This window comes from Leopardus geoffroyi, chromosome B3 (genome assembly GCF_018350155.1).
Source record: "Leopardus geoffroyi isolate Oge1 chromosome B3, O.geoffroyi_Oge1_pat1.0, whole genome shotgun sequence".
NCBI lineage: Eukaryota > Metazoa > Chordata > Mammalia > Carnivora > Felidae > Leopardus > Leopardus geoffroyi.
In genome coordinates, this window is record NC_059337.1 from 140,784,084 (window position 1) to 140,800,977 (window position 16,894).

General features: G+C 50.5%; 1 long non-coding RNA gene across 1 annotated transcript; it reads left to right on the forward strand.

Moving 5' to 3' along the window:
- Nucleotides 1-9,806: 9,806 nt before the first annotated feature.
- LOC123582346 lies at nucleotides 9,807-12,225 on the forward strand. The gene is made up of 2 exons (XR_006704337.1): nucleotides 9,807-10,044; nucleotides 11,559-12,225. It is a non-coding gene; the product is annotated as an uncharacterized LOC123582346 (long non-coding RNA).
- The last annotated feature ends 4,669 nt before the right edge of the window (nucleotides 12,226-16,894 follow it).

The following is a 16,894-nucleotide window of genomic DNA, read 5'->3' on the forward strand; positions in this document are numbered from 1 at the left end:
CAGGAACAATCACCAGCAGCCCCATTTCACAGCTGAGAAAATGAAACTCAGAGCCGGGACTCGGCTGGTTTGCAGGCACGTGTGTGTCGGACAGAAGTAGAGCAAAAGCCCTCCTCGTCGCTGTCGTGTTTCCTAGTCCGGGATCCTTCCACCCCTACTTTCATCCTCATCTTGGGAGCTTGGCCAAAAACAGAATCGCCATTGGTATCTGATATCATTGAAGAAAGAGCGCATTGGAGCCTAGGCCCTGTAGGGAATGAAAAAGGGAACATAAAACTAGAAATCACTGGGCCTCTCATTCTACTTCATTAGATGCATGCTTGATTGCCTCGCAAGGTTATTTTGGAACAAAACTATGTTATCCATCTCTATATATTCAGCGCCTAAACAAACAGTACCTTCTGGTACAAAGTAGATGCTCGAATGTTGGAGTTACGAATGAGGGATTGAAAGTATGGATGAGGTACTCGGTGCACAAGGAATAAATGGCCTGGTCTCCAGAGACCTACCACAGTTCCAACATGCATTCCTGGACTGGCCTTTGCTGAAGTTCTTGAGATGATCATCCGTAATTCCAGGAGGAGGGCAAAGGCTGCTAGCGGACGTTTGCTTGGTCAATGAATTATAAAGCTCATTCATACAGAGGTCTCCAACTTCCGTGGCCCCCTCTCGGCAGTCTCCACACCATCCCATCCAGACACTACCATCCAACTAGCTGTCTAGGTTGCTAAGCCCAGTGATTTGTGTTCTTCCTCAAATAAGCTGTTCTTAAGACAGCCCTACATGCCAGGCACCAAGAGAAAGAGAGAGGAGTCTTTTTCCTCCACTGGAAACTAAAAGGCCTCTACCAAACCCCGACAGTCAAAGATGGATGAGATGGGCTGTGAAGGCATGCCCCAGAGAGTTCCAGAGAGTAAGGCATGCATCATGGGAGAATGCCGCAGTGAGTGTGTGGTGAGTCTGGATTCCGAATGAAATAGAACTCAGGTAAATGGTACACAAGCATTTCAAGGGGCATCATACTAACCCCACTCTGACCCCTGGATCCAGCAGGAACCCCAGTTGAGCTCCTTTTGTTCACACAGAGATGGGAAGATCAGTTTTACACATTCATGACGTGTTTGTGAAAACAATGATTTCTTTTTATGACTTTTTTATTTTTTATTTTTTTACTTTGTATTTATTTTTGAGAGAGAGAGAGACAAGCACAAGTGGGGGAGGGGCAGAGAGAGAAGGAGACACAGAATCAGGTTCCAGGCTCTGAGCTGTCAGGACAGAGCCCGACGCGGGGCTCAAACCCACAAACCGTGAGATCATGACCTGAGCTGAAGTCAAGATGCTTAACCGACTGAGCCACCCAGGGACCCCACTATTTTTATGATTTTTTAGTATTATATGTTGCAGAATAAATTTCTAAAAACAGAACCCCAATTAAGAAATCTTATATGTTTTAAAAGTTTACAGTGTGTTCTTCTACAAATGATCAGAGTAGACCTTTCACCGCAGCAGGATGGGGTCACCTACGTGAAATTGGGGGTGAGAAATCCTGGGAGTGGGGCATGCTGTTTTAAATCTCTCCATGTGGGAAGTTGGCTAGAGGACACGGACGGTTAGGCAAAGGTGTATTTTGTTAAAGAGACTTTGCATTAAAAAAAGAAAGCTTCCAGGTTTGTAGGTCACCCCTCCATCACCTCACAGGTGTTGCACCTGAAGGTAGCACGCCAATGGATCTAGGTAGTTATTTGGTACCAAGAGGCATGGACACCCATACAACACGCATATCCCAACATTCTTCTGTTTCTGAGGGACAGCGTTTTTCCCCCGATGAACCAGTTGCCGGATAATTTGAAAGACAAATCTAAAGCACCTGGCCCACATTCTAGGCTGTAAATCTACAAGGACAGAGTCTGGGACCTGATCAAGATGAACCTTTTGAAACAGGATTTTCAGAGACCTAGCAATCTGGAAAGTGGAGGGGCATAGACTAGAGCTTTTGAACGATCTCTCCTAGGGAAATAATGTTGGAAAAGCAGACGTCTTAGAAAACATCTTTTCAAAACATTTGCTGCTGAACTTTCAGATGATTTCTAGGGAGTTCCCAGAGCTACAGTGAAGGGGCACTGAAAATGAGGATGTCATGGAAAGAAGCCCCCACCACTGTGACACAGAGACAGGCTCTCAAAATGGCTATGTCATGGAGATAAATTCCCATCATCTGACACGGAGACAGGCTCCCCAAATCTTACAACCTTGAGACTATATTTGTCCCTGAGAACCACTCAGTGAGCTAGCATGTCACATTTCCCCCCACAAATGTACAGAAAGGAAATTGAGGGACTGTCATCCCTTCTTGTTTATGACCTATATTCTCCAAACCACCTTAGTAAACAATGGCTTATTTTCATAAAATGATTGTTTAAAACGACCCTCAGTGACCCCCCCCCCAGTTTTAATCCCATAGGCAATGACTTCCAAACAGTTGTCTTCCCAAAGATTAAATATATAAATATATATATATATATATATATATATATATATATATATATTTTTTTTTTTTTTGGGGGGGGTGGAATATTGATAATTGGAAAACATAGGTTCTAGAGCTTTGACTTGATCTCAGTCACCAGCCCAGAATCTGTTTCCTCGTCTGTATGCTGGGGTAATAAAGTCCATTTTGCATAGCTTAAAAGGTCATTGTGGTCACCAAACAAAATGTTGAATCCTGTTTCAACTATGCAAATACATATTAAATATTAAACACCTACTCTGGGTCAGGACCCACACTAGACTCTGGAAGAACAATGATGAAAAAGACCCCCTCCTACTCCAAACAAAGCTGACGGGCTAATGGTGGACACAGACATTAAACACATACCTGTATGTGTAAGGAATGTGCTAGAAGGTCAAGTATGGGAGTCGCAATAGGAAGTACGGGGTCACAATAGGAAGTGGAGAGGGTGCCAACAACATTGGGAAGAGGAAGCTGGGAAACTTGCCATGAGGAAAGTGAAGTTTGAGCTGCAACACTCAAGTACAGGAACATAAAGCTGTATTCTTAGCCTGTGCTAGTGTTAGTCTTAGAATCAGTATTGGCATTCTGTTAGCATAAAGATCCGTATGATCTCAGTAGCCTGTTCTGGCAATGCTCCGAGCGTCTTCCAATATGGGCAAGGGAGCAAGCAGCATATTGTCTGATCTTCCCAGCCCCGTATCAACATAGATGTTTAAGATTTAGAAGATTCAGGGTGGCCGGTTGGATGGCTGTGGTTGGAACCACCCACTCCTCATTGGCATTTTCCCGGCTGCACTTCTGGAAGGGAGAAAGAAAAGAAAATGTTGCAGGCACCCACACTCCCAAAAGGAAGAAACATGTCAGTTGTACCCACTCATGTTGTCTCTGCTTTAGTGACAGGCAGAAGAACTCCCACTCCTGATGCCCCAAACTCCACAAGGAAAGGCATGCTGGTGTTGCCCATATGCTCAACGAAGCCTTGGGAGGTGGGTCAGGAGGCCCCTCCCGATGTCTCCAAGAGATGATGAAAAAGAGAAGGTCTAAGTTGGTTATAATGAGCCCGTGTCAATTTCGTCTTCTGGACTAGGAGGTTCTTGAGGTCGGGGATAACCAGGACTCAGTCACCTCTGTAACGCCAATGGGAGCCACGGGGTCTGCCCCAAAGTAGAACTTTCATACAGACACAACAACAGCACAATTGTGTCGCTATTGTTGGACTGAATCTGACACGTGGCGCATAAAAGCATGGATCAAAAACAGATCCAGAAGAGACATTTTATTTTAGAAGAGTAAGTTTTTCAGGGGCGCCTGAGTGGCTCAATCAGTCGGGCGTCCGACTTCGGCTCAGGTCATGATCTCACGCTTCGTGGGTTCGAGCCCCGCGTCGGGCTCTGTGCTGACAGCTCAGAGCCTGGAGCCTGTTTCGGATTTTGTGTCTCCCTCTCTCTCTGACCCTCCCCCACTCATGCTCTGTCTCTGTCTCTCAAAAAAAAAAAAAAAATTAAAAAAACGTAAAAAAAAGAAGTTTTTAAGGAAAATTGGTTCATATATATTATCAAAGCTCTAGTCAATGTGAAAAGCTCCTTGAGGGGTGCCTGGATGGCTCAGCTGGCTGATGATTCCAGCTCAGGTCATGCTTCCAGGAGCCTGGGATTGAGGCCCAAGTCAGACCACACTCTGAGTATGGAGTTTGCTTGGGATTCTCTCTCTCTCTCTCTTTCTCTCTCTCTCTCTCTCTCGCTCCCTCTATATCTCTCAAAAATATATATATATGGGGTGCCTGTGTGGCTCAGTAAGGTACACTTCAACTCTTGATTTCAGCTGAGGCCATGATCTCAAGGTCGGTGAGACTGAGCCCCTGTCGGGCTCTGCATTGACATCATGGAGCCTATTTGGCATTCTCTCTCTCTCTTGCTCTCTCTCTCAGTCTCTCTCTCTCCCTCTCTCTCTGCCAACCCCTCTGCTTATGTGTGCTCTCACTCTCTCTCTCTCAAAATAAATAAATAAACTTAAAAAAAAGTTTCTTGAACAAGGCAGCCAAACAAACAACAGAAACCTGAAATTACAGTATGTGTAAGCTCACATCCCTTAGAGCTATCCAGTGTTAGTATTATATGAGCAGGGACTGAGGAGGTGGGGTCAGGCTGAAGACAGTAGGATAGGCAGACCCAGCTCCCAAGGCCATCCCAGCAATGCCGATGTGGCTACCCAAGGCTGGCCAAAGCTCCCGAACTTCTGAACAGGCTAAGGGTCCATGTCTGTCATTTGGCTCCTGGGAACATGTTGATGGTTAAGGTGTCTTCCTAATCAGAGGGGGTGCCCGCATGGCTCAGTTGGTTAAGTGTCAGTTGGCTCAGGTCGTGATCTCGCAGTTCATGAGTTCAAGCCCCGCATCGGGCACTGTGCTGACAGCTCTGGGCCTGGATCCTGCTTCAGATTCGGTGTCTCCCTCTTTCTCTCTCTTGCAAAAATAAATAAACATTTAAAAAAAAAAGAACGGGACTAAAAGCGAAAGGCAGCATAGGATGTTAAGGAACCAGCGGAAGATGAGATGTTTGTAGGAATTATCGGGAATAACCAGGAGAGCCCTCTGTGCTACGGGGGTTTCCTGTTGTAAACTTCCCATGGATTGTGAAGCTGGCAGAAATGCCAGAAGACCCAAGAGACAAGATGGAAAGGAAAGACTCTTTCTATGATTAAATCCAGCACAGAAGGGCGCCTGGGTGGCTCAGTCGGTTGAGTGTCCGACTTTGGCTCAGGTCATGATCTCGTGGTCTGTGAGTTCGAGCCCCGCATCGGGCTCTGTGCTGACAGCTCAGAGCCTGGAGCCTGCTTCCGATTCTGTGTCTCCCTCTCTCACTGCCCCTCCCCCGTTCACGCTCTGTCTCTCTCTGTCTCAAAAATAAATAAACATTAAAAAAAAAAAAAATCCAGGCAGGCTTTTCCTTAAATTGCAAGAGAACGCCACTGAAAACAAGACAAAACAAAACAGAAGTGGCAATAGAGTCTGGCGCGGAAAGACGGGGGCCTGTCCGGTGACATCACGCGCTTTGGTTGACCGGAGGAGGCATGTAGCACACGGGTACCCTTGGAGGCCAGTGCAAAGCATTTGAACTTCGGTGGAGAGCAGGGACCCCAGGGTATTTTCAGCAGACAAATGCCACATTCAGAGATACCCTTTAGGAGTAGAAATCTAACAGTGATGTGAAGAAAGTCAGAAGGAGATCATCTGGAGACAGGGGAGCCGGGAGGTTCTCACACTGGGACAGGGGCAAGAAAGGTAAGGAGGAGACTACGTGGTCCTTGGAGGTAAGAAGTCCAGGTGAATTGGACCTAGGAGTCCTGATTTCTTGACCCTCTGGGGGAAAACGGTGCATCTGCATTTTACTCCCCTTCTGATTTTCCTTCTCTTAACCTTACCCTCTCTTCTTGGGCGGAAGGAGGTCCTCGTGAAACTTGGGAGTTCCAGAGCAAGCTGTTTTCTGCATCCCTGTGAACCACGTTGGTCCTCAGACCATTTCTGCAGCTCCGGCTTGACCGTCCTAGGATTTGGGTCTGATGCCTTGGTTCACAATGGAAGCTCTGGAAGTAGAGGAGACTAGACCTCACCATGCTAGCTGTCGCCCTCACGATCCTCTCTACGCCTCGGGTTCCCTGTCACGGCATGGGGGAGTAGTAACAAGGCCTGCCTTGAGAGGCGGTGCCTGGCACACTCAACATGGGGGCTGGAGGGGTACCCCGTCAACGCTGTTGGTTATCACACATCCACAACTGCTTAGCCCCAACACCCTGAAACGCCTAACTTTTGTGACGTGTTTGGCTGCAACAGCTGACCTCTCCTGAACTCATTTAGCAGCAAACGTTGACCTGAGCTGACACGAGGCTATTTATAGTCCTTATTTATCCCACTTTGGGCTCACATTCAGACATCTTCCTGCAGAAATACTAATGCGCCTGGTTGCAGGGTGCTGCCCCCAGCCCCACTGGGCGTGTTAAATGATGCCGAGCCGGCAACATCTTACCGATCTGAATCCGAAACATTCCCCATGCCAAAGCACATGCGGCCCCCAAGGCGTCAAAGACGGGCTGCGAATTCATATTGCGAAGCTCACTCTTTTTCAAGGAGTGGTTGGTGGCCTCTGCGTTCAGATGACAAGAAGAAACCGTCAACGTTTATTTTATTTTATTTTATTTTATTTTATTTTATTTTATTTTAATGTTCCAGATGCTTACAAGGGAAACAGAAGGGGACTCCTCGTGTGCATATTGTCGGCCCTGGAAGCCCTGAGTACAAAGCCCACCTCCTACGAGGAGTTTCGGTTTACGAAACCTGTTCTCTGTGCTTGCTGCCTCCTTTTATCTCCTCGGCTTCCTGTAGATGGAGCCTGGGTGGAGAGAAGTTGGTTACCGTCATCTTGAACATGGGAGACTGAGGCTCAGAGGATGACTTTCAGGAATGTGTCCCTCGGGGCGGAGGAGTGGCCCAGGACAGTCCTAATTGCTCTGGGGTCTTTCACCCCGAATGGAAGGTCACGAGGCCAGGACCACCATAAACTGGGCTCTGGTCCCGAGACCCTCTTCCTTTATGCCCCCCGGGGGCAGTCACAGCCCACGGTAGGCGCTCAATAAACCAGCCTGGGATTGGACTGGCCTATGTGTTTTCTGCCATTTTCTCCCCTGTCTCTCCTCCCTCACTGCCCGCTTCCTTAGGCAGCAAGGGCAGGGCCACTGAGCCCCACAGAGCAGCCCGGCTCTCTTTCATTTCTTGGAGGCATCCGGCAGAAATTTGACAGTGGGGTGTGCCTTGTGCGTCGGCGTTTCAGCCAAGTTTGTGTTTGCCGGCTGGCCGTCCCCCTTCGCTGTGCCTCCTACACGGTCCCGCAAGATGAGGGTCTCTGAGCTTCCCACCCCGAGGGATGGGACTCCCACACGCCTCTGGGGGCTAGCCTTTGACTCCTAGGGTGGCATGTCACCAAACAAAAACCCTGAAGTGAAACGCGTCTTCCAGTAAAGACCGGCAATGGGTCCTGGGCGGGTGTCGACACAGAGGGGCGCTTACTTGGCAAGGCCCACGGACGGGGCGGGAGGCAGGCTGGGAACCATGTGGGTTCTGCAGTTCCTGGAATCTTCCTGCATCGACCTCCATCAGCTCCGCTTGAGAATAAACGTGCCTCTGTTATTCCAGGAACACCTCAGGTCCTACTTCTTCTGTAAAGTCCAGGCCCTCTTGATCTTCATCAGTTAGACTTGTCCACTCCCCCCTGCAGCCGTCACTCCCTGGAACTGCCCTCGGAGCCTCTGACGTCGCTGGCTTGGACAGCGGGAGCTCCTACCGTCCAGTCCTCCGCCAGACCCTCTCGGTGTCTCCCGCTTTTTCCCGACACGGCCCCGTGCAGATGCCTTGCTGTCAACCCGCGTGCCTGGATCTCCAGGGGAGACCTCTGTTCTCCCCAACAGTTTCCCTAGCCGCCCCCCTCCATCCAGCAGGGCTGTGCATTGTTCTAGGACTGCAAGCCCCGTACCCAGAGGCACAACCAGACCCCCTCTCTTTCTACTACTACATTCTGGTTCTAAGTTGATTTGGGGGTCAGAGGTCCCACCGGAAGTCTAGGACACTTATCTTGAAATGCACACAGGTAATAATACCTTTTTTTGTTTGTTTCCCGGGGGCGTCTAAACCTCTGATCTTCACCCAGGGACCCCCCCCACCCAGGGCAGGGGTTCTCAGTGTGGTTCTTGGGATGGTGCCAACATAATCCCTGGGTTGTCTGGTTGGTTTTAATGCAGAGTCTCAGCACCCCCATCCCTGCCTCCAAATCACCTGAAACAGGATGGATAGTCAGGGACATCAGATGAGCTGTCCAAACCACATGGCCAGCACGTGGTAGTGCTGGGATTCCAACCCAGGCCTTGGTTCCCAAGGCCATGTTGTGATTCACTAAGCAATCTGAACTCTCTGGTGTGCCAAGAAGAAAAGAACAGGGTGGTTGAGGGATGTTCAGGGCGGGTGTGTGTAGGGAAGGGGGGTCTGAGGGAGGAGATCTAAGATTTAGGGAGGAAACAGGTGGTGTCAGTATATTCCAGGGCTCTGTCCCCAGATGTCCAAGCCCTGCAGTGACCAAGACCTTGCTAAGACATCTCACCGGGGGATGCCCTCCCCGGTGCCTGGCTCCTCTCTGCTTCCCCTCTGCCCTCTTAAGGCTGCCCAAGAAAGACCAGCGATGGCTGCTGTCGGCTGAAAAGCCCATCCCCTTGAAACCCAAAGACACTGAGACTCCTTAAAACATTAAGGGTTCAAGGCGTGCAGCCCCTGAGGGAACAGCCCAGGCACAGGCAGAGAGGGGCAGAGAGCCAGAGCCCTCGGCCAGGTGGGACTTTCCACGCAGGACTCTGTGAGAAGCTGATAACCGGGACCTGTAGCCTGCCCGAGGCCGGGAGCCCCAAAACGCTGTGTCATCCCCTTTCTCCCGCGGTGCTAGCGGCGCTGCTTGCCCGGGCTCCTCAGGAACCCGTGGTTGGTTTTGTGGTCACCCAACAGTTTTATGAAGGCCCTTGAAGTGCTTCAAGTACCAGGTGGCCCCAGCGTGGTTTAACTGTCTGGGGGCCCGAGCTCTCCCAGTGGCCACCTCAGTAACGTAGACAGCCTTGATGTGAGAATTGTTCAGTTGGCCGTGACAATTACATAATGCGCCAGAAGGGCAAGGTTCGCGTTCGCGGTAAGGTCATGCGTTAAAAAGGCACACATTGTAAGGTGGTAAATCAGACCGCACCTCCGTAGCACTTAACAGTCTCTCAAGTTGACTCAGGGGTCATTCTCTCATTGGTGGCTTATCAGTCCCATTTTGCAGATGTGGAAACTGAGGGTCATCAAGGTCAGGGGTCTGTCCTGTGGGCCAGACAACTGACTAAGAGCTAGCTTCACGGATTATGTCAGATTGCTCCCCGATGGCCCCACTAAGGCTGAGATCACCCCCATTCTGCGGACAGTTGTGCTTCCCAGGTCCCAGCCAATTGCCCTTCCCAGCCAGCCAGTGTCTCTTCCTCTCTGGGAAGTTTCTGGGAGAGCTGTGGCTTAGAGCTTGCAGCAGGTAGGAGCAAGACAGCTATATTTCCTCTTGGTCTTGTTCCCAGATGATCTGTCAGAGAGCACTTCTTAGAACAAACGCAGAATACAAAATAACTCGTGCCGCCTTTCTAAAGCCCCTAGGAAGCTTTGGGGTGACATTTTAACTGCCTCCTATCTTGATCTCAGCCCTTGGTTTGCTTTCTTTAAGCACCCATCGGAGGCTGGGCACCAAGGATACAACCAGGTGTGAACCAGGGGCCCCGGGGATGCCAAGGATTGACAATGCAAACGCACATAGGCACACGTGCACACAGGTGCATATGTCCATTTCCCTTCCAGCCCTGGAAACAGCAGTCTACAGGGGAAGCCACGCCGACCTGGCCACGGAACGTATATGCGTGCACGCCCAATGAGGTGTAAGACACTTCGTTTTTCTGCACACACGACTTCATTTATCCTCACTGTGGTAATTCCCCTTACCATCGTCTTTGCGCAATAGACGGTCCCGGTGTATTGTAGATTTGTGTATATTTCCATTTTCCTCACCGGGCTGCGCGCGGGCTTTCGACCGAAGCGCCCTGTCTCATTAATCATGATGTTCTCGCTTATTGATTCAGCCAAAAAGTGGTCATCGAGCAACCGGGATCTGCCAGGCAGAAGAGAAGAGCAGGCTTGGGGACACACTTCTGCACGAACGAATGAGTGGGTGAACAGCTGAATGGTTTATTGCATGCTGGGGAGACTGGGGGAAGGTGCCGTGGGTGCAGATGCCGGGGGGAGACCTTAGCATTGCCAAGAGAGGAGGTGAAGAGTCTTTCCTTGGCAGAGACAGCGAGTTGGGTGAGGGAGATGGCTTCACATGTACGGGGTTGGGAGCATTGTCCAGCTGTCCACGAGGAGCCGTGGGAACAGCTGACACCTGTTCACCCCTCTTGCCGTCAACATGCACAACCGTGAGCTGCGGGCTGTAGGAGTCTGTACCCCATGGAGGTCACTTTCACATTATATAAGCTCCTGCGTGTAAAACACACAGCCTGGCGTCCACAAGGCCCCCACTAAAATCTAGCCGTTAGCAAGACTGTGAGTAGACCCACAGCAAGGTGCCTGCTTGCTTGCCTGAGCCGCCATTTGGAACTATGTGCGTGCACATAAACATTCTGATAGTTGAAAACTAAAATGCGGTTCGTATGACCAGATCTGGGCTCTCCTGATCGCCGCTCTTTCCCATCTTCTGGCAGAAGCCTTTGTAACATCTGTGAGAAGATTATGAGAAGCCTTCCAGGCTGGCTGAGGACTCTGGCCCGCCAGTCTCCTCAAATCACTGGGGCATCCCTTGTGCCCCCCACTTCTGCCTGCAGGGTCTCCTGTTGGGGAGGGTCTCTTTTCTTTCTGGGTTGATAACCAGAGCTGTATAGACCCAGGTCCCCTGAGCTGGAGGGTAACCCAGCCCACCAATTATTGGAAACTAAAGCCAGGTAATTTGAACCCATCTGCTGGGCGCCTGACCACAAACCACCTCTTAGCTCACCCCAAGCTGGATCCTGTTACTTCCCCAGTGCCTGCCCGGCTTCATTACCACGGCCATGGGAAGGGAGGAAACCAAGAGGTTACCGGGTCTTCGGTTAGCGCTTTGTCATTAGCGTGGTTATTACCCTGGTCCTCCCTCCCGGGAGACTTCTAGATATAGGGGCTGGGAGGGTGATTTGGTAACAGGACCAGAGGTTCCCAGATCTCACCAGATGGAGTGGGGTCCTCATCAGACAGCCTAGCAAGGGGTGGGGGCAGGACGCCTGGCAGGCACGGACAGATTCCAGGAGGCCAGCCTATAGCTTCTTGCTGTAACTGAGTGCCACTAGATCAGACGCTCCACACATGTCTCTTGGGGGCCATTATGGTGACCGGACAAAGCATGGCCATTGGTGCCAAGCGAGCTTGGTTTGGGAAAAAAAAATAAAAATTTTGCTCCTTACTGTATTATAGAAAGTGTCTTAAACACAGAAGTCTCAAGTGTCCTGACATGACAATGAAGACAACACCTCCATTCCAGCAAGACTTCACAATCCATAGATTAGACTATCTTTCCAGAACCAGAGCACAATCAGACATCTCCACCAATGTGGAGTGAGCTACGCAGTATCGTAAAAGCCAAGAGAGAGGGTTTGGCCACCTAGGGTCGGTGGGGCCTCTGGGACCACCCAGACCAACCCCACATCCTCTCTCTGAGGGTGGCACGCACCTCGTTCCTATTTCACAGATTGGAAATCGAGGCTCATGGAGGTTCTGCCCTGTTCAAGGAAGCACACGTGCCGAATGGAAAATTGGCCGCAGAGACGCAGATGTGTTCACATCACGTATCAGTGACGCAGGAGTAAATACACGTGAGAGTCTGGAACGTGGATGAAGGATGATACGGTCCATATTTTTTTCTATTTCATTGCAGAGTGCTAGAGGGAGAGGTGAGTCCTCACCGCTGTACTCTTGTCCTTGGTCATGGATTCTTTTCTTGGGGAAATCTTCAATACCAAGTAACTATGAAGCCTCCTCTCCCAAATGTGATTCCACTCTCAACCCCATTCTGCATTTTACCGAGCATCTTGGGCCGAAAAAAATTAAATAAATAATGATAGAAGTCCATTTGACTTCAGCATAGCAGAACTAAAAGAGTTTTTGAACCAAGACTAAATTGATCATGGTAATCTGCCATCGGGAGAGGAGCCAAGCAGCACTTTTGGCTTCCAGCATCGTACCAAAGTCCCAGTCTAGCGGAGAGAGCTTTTTGCTATATCAAAAGGGACGGTGCTGTGTTTCAAACTGCGTTTATATTCTAACATCTCATGAGCCTAAAATACTGGCAGGTCTAGCACAAGCTCTTTCTCGTTTCTTTCTTTCTTTCTTTTTTAATGATTCCAGGAGTCCATAGGAGGAGGCATTGTGGGTGCTGTTAGGGTCCAGTCTCAAACGAGCCCCAGCACTGGCCCCGCCAATGCTCACGCTGATACCACGTCCCTGGCCTCTGTTTGGTTGTCATTTGCACTGAACCCCCCCGCCCTCCTTGGTGGCTGTTCCTCCATGTTGACAAAATGTGACCCATCCGATCTGCCAGGAGGCAAATCTTCAGATGTCTCCCAGGCCAGGAAAGTGAACATGTTGGTCTCAAGAATGGACCGGGCTCGAAGCCATCCTTCTTACATTCCTTCCTTGGTCTCCTGTATCTAATATCAAACTGCCTCTTGGACGTGCCTCACCCGTGGCCATTCTGCTTTTGCATCCCCCAGCTGATGGGAAGCTCACCACGTCACCAGTTCGTTAGAGCCCACTCTCCTGGTAAGTTTAGGAGCTGCAGGAGTTGGTGTTTGCCCGTATTTCTAACCTACTCTCCCCGCCCCTCATCTCTGTAAGCAGAGGTTGGATCTCCAACCATGGCGACTCTGTCCTTAAGAGCGCTAGAGTTTGTCCAGCCTCAGAGGTGGTGAATGCGAGCTCCCTGGCCCAAGCGGCAGCTCTGGGCATGGCTGCTTAGCCCCTTGGTCTCAGTTCAGGGGGTACCCTTCAGGAACGCCTTCCCTGACCGCCCACCTGCAGTAGCCCCTCACCACGCCACTGCTGTCACCTGCATTCACTCCCTATCCCGGTACCACATCTTATTCATCCCCTTCACGGCACTGACCGCTGTTCACCTGTGTGTGGTTGTCTATTCCTCACATACCTGTTGACTTACGATGTGCCACCACGTCCCCTTTATGTATATGTTTATCTGTGTGCCATTATGTGCTGTCTACATGCATGTTGTTTACTATTAAATAGACATATTTATCAATTCATTTTTTGAGGTTTTTGTTTATTTGAGAGAGATGGAGACAGCATGCGTGGAGGAGGGACAGAGAGAGAGAGAGAGAGAGGGAGAGAAAGAGAATCCCAAGCAGGCTCCGCCCTGTCAGCACAGAGCTCCACGCGGGGCTCGAACTCGCAAAACCTTGTGATCAGGACCTGAGCCGAAACCATGGGGCAGACGCTCAACCGACTGAGCCCCCCAGGTGCCCCTGTCTGCATGTTTCCGTGTGTGATTATGTCTCTACACACCTCTACCCGTGTATTATCAGAGGCTTCTTGTGTACATGTGGTCGTGCACCGTTTGCGAACTCACTTACGTGTATGTGATCACGTACCGTTTAGGAAGGTGTGTACCTGTGTACCATTATGTGCTATTTATGTGCACGCTTATGTGGGCGGTGCTGTACTGTGTATGCACATGTTTACCTGGGTTCTATCACGTGCAATTTATGTACCCACCTACCTGCGTGTAATCACGCACTGGGCACGCCTGGCTACCATTATGTGCTGTTCCTGTACCAGCTTACCTGTGTCACGATGTCCTGTTTAAGCATGCATTTACCCGTGTCCTATCACGTGACCCCCACCTCCAGAAGGTACACTTGGGTGGGAAAAGGTGGACCCACCCTGATCACTGCTGCTTCCTTGAAGCTGCCAGAGCAGCTCCTGCGGGCACATGTGCCAATTGAATGGATGACAGGTTTTTCCTGCTGTAAAGTGACCCTTTCTGAGACTGGACATCTACCTCACAGCAGTGCCCAGCACTGCTCCTGGCCATGGCCTTGAGATCAAGGCTGGTTTCTTTTGCCTGCTGGATGTGGTAAGCTTGGGATCTGTGACATTTGAAAACAGGAGTCTGGTGTCCCCGGTGTCTGCCCTGCTACAACTTAAACATCATCACTTTCCTCTAAGGAAAATATTCTTTCATACCCAGCTCAGCTATCATTTCCTCTAGGAGGAAAGTCTACTCAAATTTAGCTCCTCATTCCAGTTTCTTGGCATCCTTGTGAGGACAGTATCCTAAGACCTACCGTCTTATTCTCCCTCCGGACTGTGCGAACTTTGGATGTGATTGTCTTCACATTTATCCGGGTCATCAATGAAACTTTGGAGGATTAATTCATACAGATCCCCCCCCCCACAAGGTGGTTTTCAAAGTCAGTCCCTGGGTCTCGAGCGGGTCTGAGATCACTTGAAGAAAAAAATATCCCAAATATTAGGTCATTTAAAAAGAGATAATAGAAGCAGGAGAGGACCTTACAAACATATGCTTCAATCACATCATTTCCAAATGAGAAAACTGATCCAGAGAGAAGTCAGTCACATGTGGAGGGGCAGGGCTAGGGGCCGGGGGCTGGTAAGTGGGCGAGTGCCCTTGGAAGCCCGACGTCATGCCCCAGAGCAAGAAGGGAGTGACCCTGCCTTTCTGGGGCCAAAGGGGCCAAGGAGAACAGCTTCCTCCTTTTGCCACTGGCCTGGAGAAGCACGCCCAGCCAGGGCACCCCCACTTGCCTGGGAGGAGGGTACTGGGAGCTGAGATGCAGAGCCAAAGATCAGAGGTCAGAGGGTCTGGCTCTATGGGACACTGGCATTTGGGGGTGAACGACAGAGGCCAAGGTTGTGGCTAGCCCTGGTCAGCACCAGTAGAGGCCAGGGCAGAGCCATTTGGAGGCAGACAAGACCGGAATCAAATGGCTGGGTCCCCACCGCCGAGAAGATGCTGGGCCTTTTGGAGAGCCCTGGAGACTCCAGAGAGAATGTAGAAGAGAGAGTAAGAAACTGGAATTCATTAAATCCCTAGTCTCATCCTGAAGGGGGGAGTGACAGATGTGGCTGTGGAATAGTTGGGGAACGCAGCAAAGGGGCAGTATGGGGTAGGGGGCGCTCGATGGGGGAGAGGCTGAGGGCAGAGCTGGAGTGGTGGAGGGGCACCATCACCTCACAGGAACGACCGAAGCAAAGACACAGCAGTGAGATGGGAGGACAGGGTCTGGGGAGTGGGGGCGGTGGGTGAAATATGGCGGGGGGTGCCGGAATCTTCTTCCTTTCCCATGCCCGCTGCTCAGAGGCAGAGAGTTACCTCGCAGATTCTACCTATCCCTGCAGTGAGCACAGCTTGACACTTCAGCCAAGAATTGAAGAATGAATTTGGGAGGGAAGACACCGAGGGGAAGGTTATTGGATTTTTTTTTTCTTTTCATCTTTAGATAGATGAAACTTACAAAAGAGAAGATTACTGGTCAGTCCCTGCTCTGGCCCCAAGCATATCCTGTTTCTAGACAGGGGATGTTCTCAACATCTGTGACCTTGGCTCTGAACCCACAGAGCCCCAGCTGGACCTCCACTGCAAGGCGGGACGTCTGTGGGCAGCAGCCCTCCCAGGGACCCCACGGTCCCAGGTTGTGGGCAACTTTGGCGGACCATGGAAACGGGCGGGGCCTCAGTTTCTAGATCTGCAAAGTGAGTGTCTTAGCTTCCCCCTGAGATTGTTGTCAGGGTTATACGAAATTATATTTGTTGAAAGGCTCTCTGAACCAGGAGGTGGGCCATGAGTGGGAGGACCAGGTCCCCCCACTTCTGTCCCTGACTGCCTCTTTGTTGCCTTTGTTCAAACACAGGTCTGGGAAGGACAAGAGAGAATAAACACTGTTTTCACACAGTGGCGGGCTTCTTGAAGTGCTAGACCTTGGGAGAAAGTGGTAGGTAGCTCATTTAATTTTTATCATTATCCTGAACCGCAGGTATTTTTCTCTCTAGACGTGAGACATCCAAAGCTCTAGAATATTCTGAACCTTGCCCTCTTTCTGGCCCTCTGTGCTTGCGTACCAGAGGGGTGGAGCCACATCTGTCTGTCCACGTTCACCTTGTCTCCAGTCTATTCTGCCCTGGAGCGTATTGGTGGGTTCATGAACAGAGTCTACATCCGGGAGGGCGGGGTGGGGGAGGGGGCCCTTCCCCTGTGAGGGCCAGGACCTGTGTAGGCACTCTCCATGTCACGTGTCTTAGAGCTCCATAGGAAACTACTGACGTCCACGGGGCAGACAAGAAAGCCCAGGGGCATGAAGGCCCACTGGCCCGTGCTATGTCACTGAGATCAAAAATAGCAGAGCCAAGCATTGGTCCAAACCCATGCTATACCTCCTCCCCCCGCATCCCCTGCCCAAGTTGGAATTTGGAGACAGTCGAGGGGACAGTAGTGACAGAGGCGGTGTCTCTGAGTCCAGTCAGTGGTGAGAAAGGGAGGAAGACGCGGTGTCGCCCTTGGGGTGGCTTTTTGGAGAAAGCAGGGAGGGGTCTGACTCCGGAAGGACAAGTTGTTCTTGGAAGGGAGGCCTGGGCCAACAGAGGAATTTTGTATCCATTTGACAAGTGAAATATGGACCCACACCTAAAAATAATGTGTTTTAAGATTCAGCATGCAAATTTGTGTGAACATGGGACTCAAGATAGATCAGTGTTACGTCAACACGACCAGCCCCCAAACC